A 10,739-nucleotide genomic window follows, 5' to 3' on the forward strand; every position below is an offset into this window, starting at 1 on the left:
AATGGCTAGATGCAGGGGACAGAGGAGGGACTGTCTGTCTGGGATGGGGAGCACTAGGGCTCCACAGGAGCCAGGGGAGAGGGTACTTTGGGAGAAGGAGGCAGCTCTGTTGACCGCTTTGGGAGATCAGTCTTGAGGGTTAGCGTGTCCTGGAATGTGGGGAGAAAGCCACCAAATTGGCTTGACCTTTGGTCAGTCTTGCCAAGGCGCAAACACCATCCCAGCATTTTGTTGGGGAGAAAATGCCAGGAGCTCACCTTGGCTTCCAAAAGTAAAGTCCCCTCTTCTTAGCTTGGCCTCGAGTTCCTGCTAGTTTTGGTTCTTGCTTGTCTTCCTTGTCTCTCTTGAGTTTTGTCTTCACAACTGGCTCAGGCTCATGGTGCCTCTTGGTCAGACCTTACCCTGTCCTCATCCTCAATCTGTCCACCTTGCCCCCTTCAGCCTCTACATCCCCCAAGATCTCAGACCCCTGTAGCTGGCAACAATCCCTCTGGCTCCCTGGGAAGCTGCTTTATAGGAAGAGCAGTGTTAGAGTGGATTGTTTCCCCTCATTGCTTCTGGTGTTTTGGAGGGCATGAACTTACACTGGCCTGTGATAAACTGGGGCCCTGTTAAACTTCAGGACAGGAAAGGATATCCCCCAGGGCAGGGTAGGAGGAATCAGAAGACAGAAAGGTACCTTCTCACCCAAAGTAGGTCTTCTGTGGCACCCAGCCCCAACTCCATAGGGCCCTGTCTCAGCAGGTCTAAGCACAGAATCACAGTTTCACCTCCTGGCATCTTGGCACACTGTTCTTCAAGAAAAACAAACAAACAAACAAACAAACAAACAACACTTCAGGAAAGCTTGTCTCCAGGACAGAAAAATGCAAATCAAAAAGGAACTCCAGTTTTTAAAATTAAGAGCAACATTTTAGAGGGCATGCAGCTAAAAACTGGCAGAGATGTGGCGAATCCCTTGTGTGTCGCTGGTGAAGTCGTGTATTTGACCGTGCTTTCTGGAGAGCATGCCGACAAAACCCACCATACATGGTAGGATTTTACTCCTGAATCAGTATGCAAAAGGCAGTTCATCAAGAAGAGAAAGCCTGCTTCTGCATAGAAATATGACCACAATTACATTTTCTGTAGTAGGAAAGAACTAGAAGCGTCTGCAGTGCCTCACAGGTAGGGGAGTATGGTTAAAAGAGTCAAGGGGTGAATAAATTAAGAAAATACTCAAAATTCTCTGGACTGTGGACTTCCCTGACAGTCAAGGTCAGAGGACTGCAGGAGATTTCTCCCCCTTTTCCCTCCAATATAGGCCTATATTATATACCTGGTAGATGTCTATGGAGCACCTAAGTGGACTGCTTGTAGTGCCTGCCATATATGCCATCTGCCTTCCTGTTGCTCTTTCCTCCAGAAGCCTTCTTCCACTATCCCTCAGCCTTAGGTCTTTAATCTATTTGCCTGACTCTATGAGGCCAGATCATGCAGGAGGCTGTCGTGTAGTCCAGTGGCTGAGCCTCCTAGCTGCCTATCTACTGTGCCTCCATCAGAAATGAGCCAGAAGGTGACTCCCCATGAGAAGAATAATTGTTTAATCAAAATCATCACGTGCCTCCTGTGTCCTGGGCACATACATGTCACAGGCTGGGTTCTCCAGAAGTAGATGCTGTGATGAGTTTGGCATTCAAGGGGCTTTCTGGGCACCAACACCTGCAGAAAGAGAGAAGGAAGCAGGATTGGGCAGACAAAGCCTCTGCCAACCTCCAGTCCAGCAGCCTGGAGCTCTGGAGAGAGCTTGGCCACCAGAATGTCTATTACGGGATCCAAATTGCCAGACCTTTGCCCCTTTGGCCCTTTCTGTCATCAGCTGTGTAGGCAGCCCCAGAGAGTGCAGGGGTATTGTCTGCCACTGAGGCTGGCCCCAAAAGAGCTGATGGCTGGGGACTGTTGACCACACAGACTATTTACATGCATAGGACACTGGACAGATGAGGAAGCTGAGGCCAAGATCACCACCACGAATGGTTTTATCACTCCAGCTGGTGCTTTTGCCTATACCCCAGCCCTGTCCTCCCCATGTACCCCATAGCAGTCCAGCATTACACCTGGAAGGAAGGTAAAGAATCAAAAGGAGCCACCAGGAACCCAACAGGATCGATGCTGTCAAAGGCAGCATCCAGAGTCCTCCTCACCTAGCTCCCATCTCCAGGAGTTGGGGCTCACACGTTCCCTGAGCCTCCTGTGCCCGTGGACCTGCACGTGCCTCTGTAATGGCAGAGACCCCCTAGTCTGCCTCCCCATCACAGTGAGTCTTTCCAAGGCACAGACAGTGCCCCATCATTATTTCTTTTTTAATTAATTAATTAATTAATTAAATTTTGTGGAACTGGGGATTGAACTCAGTCCCTGGCACTTGCCAGGCAACCACTTATTCTACTGAGCCACCTCTTTTTTTTTATTTTAAGTAAAACAATTTATTATTGTTATAATTAGTCAAGTTTATTTTTCTACATAACTTGCAAATTTTTCAACATCAAATATTTGCATCATTTGCTTCTGTTCATGTTTTCTCGACCACTGTCCTCATTGTTCCTTCTACATTGCCATGCCATACCTGAGGCAATGAGGTATTTTTAACAATTGCCGAAGGACTTGTACATTCACTTGCAGCTATCTTATTACATGTAATTTTCTTCAGTTATCTTCTACAATAAGTTCTTGAAAAATATTGTTCTCAACCTCATACATCTTCAAAATGCATAAACTTTGTTGTACTTTGAACAGCCTGGGGACAGACCCCCCAGGCACTGCCGCCACCCTGAGCCCTTGGCTGATGGCGACCCACTTGTCTTGCTGCTTCGGAGACTGTGCAGAAAAGCCATTATTTCTTTTTTCTTTTTTTGGCAGAACCAGTGATTGAACTCAGGCCCTTGCGCTTGCCAGGGAAGCGCTTATTCCACTGAGCCATCTCCCCAGTCCAAGCCATTATTTCTTAAGCATCATTGTACTTTGCATTCCAGAAAGTGTATTCGTTTTCCTGTTGCTGGGACTCAATACCCAAGCCCCACAATTTAAGAAGCTACACTTAGCTTGTGGTTGCAGGGAAGTCACTCCCTGATATGCTGGCTCCAGTGTAGAGACATTGTGGCAGAAGGCGAGGGAAGGAAAGCCGTCGGTGGCAGCTGGGAAGAACAGAGGAACAGCATCAGACAAAGGAAGAGTCTGGAGATCTGACACAGACCCAGGGTCACACTGCCATCACTAGCCCACATGGGTGCTTTATGAATCCTCGAGGGAGCGCCACGCCAATGAAGTTGATTTAGTTAAGCATCTCCACCCCCACAGGAAAGCAAGATTATATCATTTAGCTTTGGAAATATCCAGGGTGTGATCAAATTCAGCTCAACTACTTTCGAGCGCATGGATTCAGGAAAATACCTAGCTAGAGTTCACAAGCCTCTAAGGATTGTGGTGAAGCCCAGCAGCCAGCAGATGGCGCCAGACCCTAAGGAGCAGATTGGAGGCGCGCTGCGGCCCACCCAGGGGAACGTTGGAAGAGCTTCGCAGAGCCGAGGGGGAGCCAGGAAAGAGGCTCAGAATAGACCAGAGACCCCACGGCGGGCGAGGGACGGAGGACAAGGGGAAAGCACGGAGGAGGGGTAGGAGAGCCGGCGGGGTCGCAGGCGAGGCATTTTCTCTTGCGCGCTGATAGTAGAGACCAACCTTCAGCTTACAAAGTAACTAAGCATTGGGGGCCAGGTATACGGCTCAGTGGAATAAGTGCTTGCTGGGCAGGGGCCAGAGTTCAATCCCCAAAAGAAAAAGTAACTGAGGGTCTACTCCAGCCCCACCACCTAAAGGATCAAACTCGGGACCTTGAGCTTGCCAGACAGACACTTTGTGGAACCAGGGATTGAACTCAGATCCTTGAGATTGCTAGGGAAGCACTTATTCTACTGAGCCATCTCCCTGGCCCTAGGCAGACATTTAGGCCACTGAGGTATCTCCTCAGCCCTTTTTATTTTTTGGTCTTTTTGAGACAGCCTTGCTATGCAATTCAGGCTGGCCTTGAGCTCACTTGCAGCACAGGCTGGTCTTAACTCATTATATAGCCCAGGCTGGCCTCGAACTCATAACAATCCTCCTGCCTCAGCCTCCCAAGTGCTGGGATTACAGGCATGCACCACCATAGCCAGCCTTATTACTTTCTTTTACTTACCATTTGTTTCCCCCCCACCCCCACCCCGTGTTGGGAATTAAACCCAGGGCTGTTGCACTGAGCTACGCTCTCAGCCCTTTTATTTATTTTATTTTATTTAAATTTTGAAACAGGATCTTACTAAATCACTAAATTGCCAATGCTGGGCTTAAACTTGCTATTCTCCTGCCTCAGCCTCCCAGAGTGCTGGGATTAGAGGCAGCACCATACTCAGCCTCATTCCTACTCCTTCTGTGTCTGTAGTAGGTATCATAGCATGCATGATTTATGTATCAAAATTTCATAACTAAAACCTTTTTCTTTCCAGCAAACAGTAGAATTTTCAAAAATTTTAGTTCTGGTTTCCTGTACTCTTAGTGTAAACATTACAGTTGGAAATGTTTTAATTCTTTAACACCACAGGACCACATGACTGACTGATTGTAGTAATAAGAATTGAAGCCAGGGCTTAAAATATGCTAGGCAAGCTGAGCTACAGCCCTGGCCTTTATTTACATGAATTTTTTTTTTTCAGTACCAGGGATTGAACTCAGGACCCTGCACTTGACAGACAAGCTCTTATTCTACTGAGCTATCTCCCTGGCCCCTCATTCCACATTTAGATTTATCAGTATTTTTTACCATTCACTTGCTCTTTATTCTTTTTTTCTCTTTTAGTTTTCAGATCTAAAATCACTTGCTTTTTGAAGCACATAATCTAGAATTTCCTTTACTGAGGTGATTAAACCTTTTGTCATAGAATACTTTTTTGTTTTCTTGGTAAATTTTCTCTTATTAGAAGTTGGAGATTACTTTCAGCACAGTGAAAATATTCTGCTGGCCCTGGTGCTCGCTGTCTACTGCAAAGTCAGCTACCAGATGGTCACAATTCTTTTTTTTTTCTTCCTCGATACCAGGGATTGGACTCAGGACCTTGTGCTTGCTAAGCAAGTGCTTATTCTACTGAGCTATCTCCCCAGGCCCTACAATTCTTATTTCATACATAAGGAAACTGAAGTTTGAAAGTGGCCCCCCAGTTCTTTGAAGATACAGCATCTGTTTTATTTTCTCCAGTTCCATCCCAATGTTTTCTCTTTGCCTTGGTTTTCTATGAGTTTTGCTGTGGTATTCAGAGGTGTGAAGGGCTTCTCCTTTGCCCCTGTGGAGCAGTGATGGTGAACCTTTTAGAGTTTTCAGTGATAACAGCCCCCTGCAGCCCGCGGGCCAGGGTTTCCCCACCACTGCCCAGGGATTCATACCTTCCTCCTGCTGAGACATTGTTATCTTTCAGCAGTTCCAAAAACCTCAGGTAATCTCTACCCATTTCCCTCTCTGCTCTTCTTCTGGGATTTGGTTTAAGTATGTTTTAGACTTTCCCATTCTAACCTCTGTGTCTATTTCTCATGTGTGCTTTTGCATATTTAACTCTGCATTTCATTCATATATTTTTTTTCCCTTTCTTTCTTTCTTTTTGAGACAGGGTCTCATTGTGTAGTACAAGCCAGTCTTAACTCACTATGTAGCCCAGTCTGGCCTCAAACTCATGACAATCCTCCTACCTCAGCCTCCCAAGTGCTGGGATTATAGTCATGTGCCACCAGGCCTGGCTTTCTAGGGAAATTTTTTTTTGGGAGGGTAGACTAGGGACTGGGGATTGAACTCAGGCTCATGCGCTTGCCAGGGAAGCACTTATTCCACTGAGCCATCTCCCTGGCCCCTCAAGGGAACTTTTGGCTCAGTGTTCAGTTTTCTTTTCAGTGTTGCCTAATCTATTGTTGAATTTTTTTATTTACTATTTCTATTTATGTATTTATTATTTTTATTTCTTTATTTACTTGGCGGAACTGGGGATTGAACGCAGGCCCTTACACTTGCCAGGCAAGCACTTATTCTACTGAGCCATCTCCTCGGCCCCCCCCACCATTTCTATTTACTTACACTTACGTGTTCTTCACTTCTAGAAGTTCTATTCGCTTGTTTCAAATCTGCTGTGCTGCTTTTTTATAGTTTCCTATTTGCTCCATGTGCTTTCTTTCTTTTTTTTTTTTTTAAAGAATTTATTTGTTGGGGGCCTGCCCCTTAGCTCAGTTCTTTAAGTGGCTGCTTCAAGAAAGCAGTCAGGCTCAGGTTGCTGTGGTTCAAGCCCCACAACTCAAGACAGCCATTCATGCCTTGAAGGCATTCGGAGCAAAAAAAAAAAGAATATATTTGTTTATTTATTTTGTGTGTGGCCAGCTCAGCCCACCAGGGGGCGGGGCTGACTGGCATGTGGTGCTGGGGGATTGAACCATGGTCCCTGTGCTGTGCTTTGCTTAGCTTAGCTTGTTCTAAGTAGGTGCTTTAGACCACTGAGCCATCTCACCAGCCTTCCATGTGCTTTCAGACTTGTATTTTTTAACATAATGTATTAGGTCTTTTGCTGCTGTACCCAAATACCTGACATACGCAATTTAGAGGAGGAAAGCTCTATTTGGCTCGCAGTTTCAGAGGTTTCAGGCCAAGGTCAGCTGACTCCAAGACAGAGCATCATGGGAGAGGAAAACTCCTTACCTCATGGCAGCCAGGAAAGAGAGTAAAAGGGAAAGAGCCAGAAAGGAGAGGGCCAGGCACAGGGCCTGAAGCCTGCGCCCCAGGAACCCACATACTTATGCCCTCTTCCAGGAAACCCCCTGACCTGGGAACTCATGGATTAATCTACCTGACTGGCTTAGAAGCCTCATAACCCATTCAAATTCTTCACCTGGCAACCCAGTCTTCCACAGAATGAGGCTTTGGGCAACATTTTAGATTAGGCCTAGTAACTCCAATTTCTGGAGTTCTTATGGGTGTCTTTTATTCTTTCTTTCTTGCTTCCTTTCTTTCAAGTCAAGGTCTCACTATATAGTACAGGCTGACCTTGAACTTGCTTGTGTAGCCCAGGCTGCCCTCAAACTCACGGTAAACCTCCACACCTGGTTATTGGTCTATTTCTGCTATCCTTTCTGTTCATCCTTGCTTACAACTCCTGGTTTCCTTGTGGGCCTAATTATCGTTACCTATGTGGGAGAGGTTTAGGGGAGGTTTATTTTTTGTTTTTTGGTGCCAAGGACTGAACCCAGGGCTTCCAGCTTGTTAGGCAGTCTTCACCTGTGTAGTGGGCATTGCTAGACTAGTTTGTGACTTTGGGAGAAGATAGAATGTTCCAGAAAACACTCCAGCTTGCTTTGGCCATGCGTGGGGGTCTTTATTGACTTAATACCACCTAGAACCAAGTCCAGGCTGGACACTGGACTATCAGATGCTGTGCACCATGCCTGTCAATCCATAGAAGAGCTAGTTTGCTTCTTCACATACTTATTCTGATGGTGTGGTCCTTGTAATACCAGTTTTTTTTTTCAGATGGAGTCTCCTATCATACCAACTGTGTGTGTCCCAGGCCAACTCATAGACCACCTCTTATTTTTGTTTCTGAGTGAATTGTCTTGGATCCCAAGACACACACACACACACACACACACACACACGCACACACGCACAAACACACAAAGCTTCCTTTTAAGTATTTTTACTGTGACATTAAAGAAGAAGGGAGGAGAATGGCCCTTGGTAGAATGAAAGCTGAACACACTTGCTAGAGTGAAAGTTATTTCCTCACTAAATTCATTGTGTACCTATTTTCTTTCAGCTGGGCCTTATCTTTTCAGAGCTTCTACCAAAGTGCTTCATATTTGTCCAGAATTGAAAGTTATTTTTAGTGGAAGATGTTTTCTGCATAGCTCATCTGCACAAATGCCTAAATCTTTTGTATTAGCCAAACCTTTCCTCCCAGCAGCCTTACACTGGGGACGCTGAGGCCAGGAGATACACTTTATGCTGTGTCACTTCTTCCTGGGAGAATAAACAGAGAAACCACAGCTTGAGTAGGGAAGGACAGTGGGGCAGCAGGAAGTGAGCCTTCCTCAACTTGTTGTTTCGAAATGTTTTCCACCACCTAGCTAAACTGCCTTAACCCATGTAGCTAGAGCTCAGTAAATAGTTGCTGTTGCCAGGATTACTTTATATCCAAACTCACCTGTTTGTTAGTACTGGAGATTGAACCAGATCTTTTCCACTGAGCTATATCCCTGGTCTTTTCTTATTTTTTATCTTAATGTAGGACTTCATTAAGTTGCTAAGCGGCCCAGGTGGGGCTTGAATTTGAGATCCTCCCGCCACCATCTCCCAGAGTGCTGAAATTACAGGAGTCCTCCACCACCACCACGCCCTGCAAAACTCATCTTCTTTAGGAAGCATTTCTTCCATAATATCCTACCTTTTTTTCACTCTCTTTCTTCAAGTACTGTTTAGCTGTATTGTCACCCTGTTCATTTGCTCTGATTTTGCAAACATGCACTATTTCTTGGGGAAATTTAATGAGGGAACAACACCCACAGAAACCTTTGAAGATGCCTGTATCTTCTATTTTTGTTGTTGTTTTTTTTAAAATTATTTATTTATTTTTACATTTATTTATTGTGTGTGTGTGTGTGTGTGTGTGTGGCCAGCTCAGCCCACCAGGGGGCGGGGCTGGCTGGCATGTGGTGCTGGGGGATCGAACCGCGCTCCACTGTGCTTTGCTAAGCTTGTTCTAAGTAGGTGCTTTAGACCACTGAGCCATCTCTCCAGCCCTGTTGTTGTTTTGTTAATTCCTGTGTTAGGATTATTTCAGCTGCAGGAGACAGAAAATTCCATTAAAGCATTTTAAAACTTCGTTGCTTTGTGTAACTGAAAACCCAGTAGTAGGTCCTCAGATACAGCTTGAACCAGGGACACAGGAAGGTCAGAAGGATCTAGTCCTTTCCATCCTATCGTGGTGCTATTGTAACATCAGTTACTGGAATTCTGGTGGGCTCCCGGGATCTAGATCCTTGTGCATTACAAGGATTGGACACATAACACAGATACACAAGAACACCCAAGAAAAGATTGTTGATAAGGTGCTCAAAAAGGAGTTGGCTCATACCAGAAAGAGAATTGGTTTGAGCCCTCAGGGTGTGGGACTAGGTATCTTTTATTTCTGGTCACGAATTCAAGTCCCTCCCTCCCCAGAGGCCTGTCCTGGGCCTGTTTGGCAGCTCACACTGAGTGATGTCCTCTGTACTAACTGTGCACGTCCTTTCTTACACTTCACTTTGTTATCATTGTGTCCCTGAGATGCAGCCCGTAGGGTCAGTACATGATGAATTCATCTGTGGCCAAAGAGAATTTCCAGATACTTTGAGATGTCTCTGTGCTTGTACGTGATTTGAATATTTCCCCCACAAACTGATCTCTGAGCTACTTGTTTGATGCTATTGTTTGAGAGTCAGAGGGATAGGGCCTTGGCCAGGACCAGGATGATTGGTGAGGACTTGTTCCTTAGCCTGATAGAAGGCATGCTCAGGCCAGGGCTCACTCCTATTCTAATGGCTCCTCTATCTCCTTATGTAGCCTCGTTCTTAGCTCCATTCTGCTTAGCAGCCTCCAGAATCCCCACATTTACATCCTCACCAATCCAAATCTAGCAAGAAAGAGTTCCTGGTAGTTCCAGCCAAAGCCCCAGGATTCACCCCATTGGGCTAATGCTGCCGATGGCACACTCACTGCATGTGGCCAGAGGAGGTATTAAGCATGTGGTTCGCTTAGTTTGAATCTGAGGTACTTGCTGGAATCATCCAGAGTCAACCCTCCAAAGATCACATGCTCGGAGATTGGGAGAATTGTGGCTTCCTGAAGGAAAACTTGCAGGTTTGCTAAAAGAAGGAAGAGTGACTGGGTAGGGCCAGCCAGATAGCTCAGCAGACTAAAGCGCCTACTTAGGCAGAGCACAGCGGCCAGGGTTTGATCCCCAGCATGCTGTGCTGGCCCTGCCCCCAGAGTGTGCTGAGACTGTGAATGAGACCAGGCGTGGTGATGCACGCCTGTAATCCCAGTGCTTGGAGGCTGAAAACAGTAGAATCACTACGAGTCTGATCTGTGTAGTGAGACCCTGTAGACCCTGTACTAAATACAAAGAAAAAAGAAGAAGAAGAAGAAGAAGAAGAAGAAGAAGAAGAAGAAGAAGAAGAAGATTCTTCCTGGGAGAATAAACAGAGAAACCACAGCTTGAGTAGGGAAGGACAGTGGGGCAGCAGGAAGTGAGCCTTCCTCAACTTGTTGTTTCGAAATGTTTTCCACCACCTAGCTAAACTGCCTTAACCCATGTAGCTAGAGCTCAGTAAATAGTTGCTGTTGCCAGGATTACTTTATATCCAAACTCACCTGTTTGTTAGTACTGGAGATTGAACCAGATCTTTTCCACTGAGCTATATCCCTGGTCTTTTCTTATTTTTTATCTTAATGTAGGACTTCATTAAGTTGCTAAGCGGCCCAGGTGGGGCTTGAATTTGAGATCCTCCCGCCACCATCTCCCAGAGTGCTGAAATTACAGGAGTCCTCCACCACCACCACGCCCTGCAAAACTCATCTTCTTTAGGAAGCATTTCTTCCATAATATCCTACCTTTTTTTCACTCTCTTTCTTCAAGTACTGTTTAGCTGTATTGTCACCCTGT

This window comes from Octodon degus, unplaced genomic scaffold (genome assembly GCF_000260255.1).
Source record: "Octodon degus isolate 3935 unplaced genomic scaffold, OctDeg1.0 scaffold00096, whole genome shotgun sequence".
Classification (NCBI taxonomy): domain Eukaryota; kingdom Metazoa; phylum Chordata; class Mammalia; order Rodentia; family Octodontidae; genus Octodon; species Octodon degus.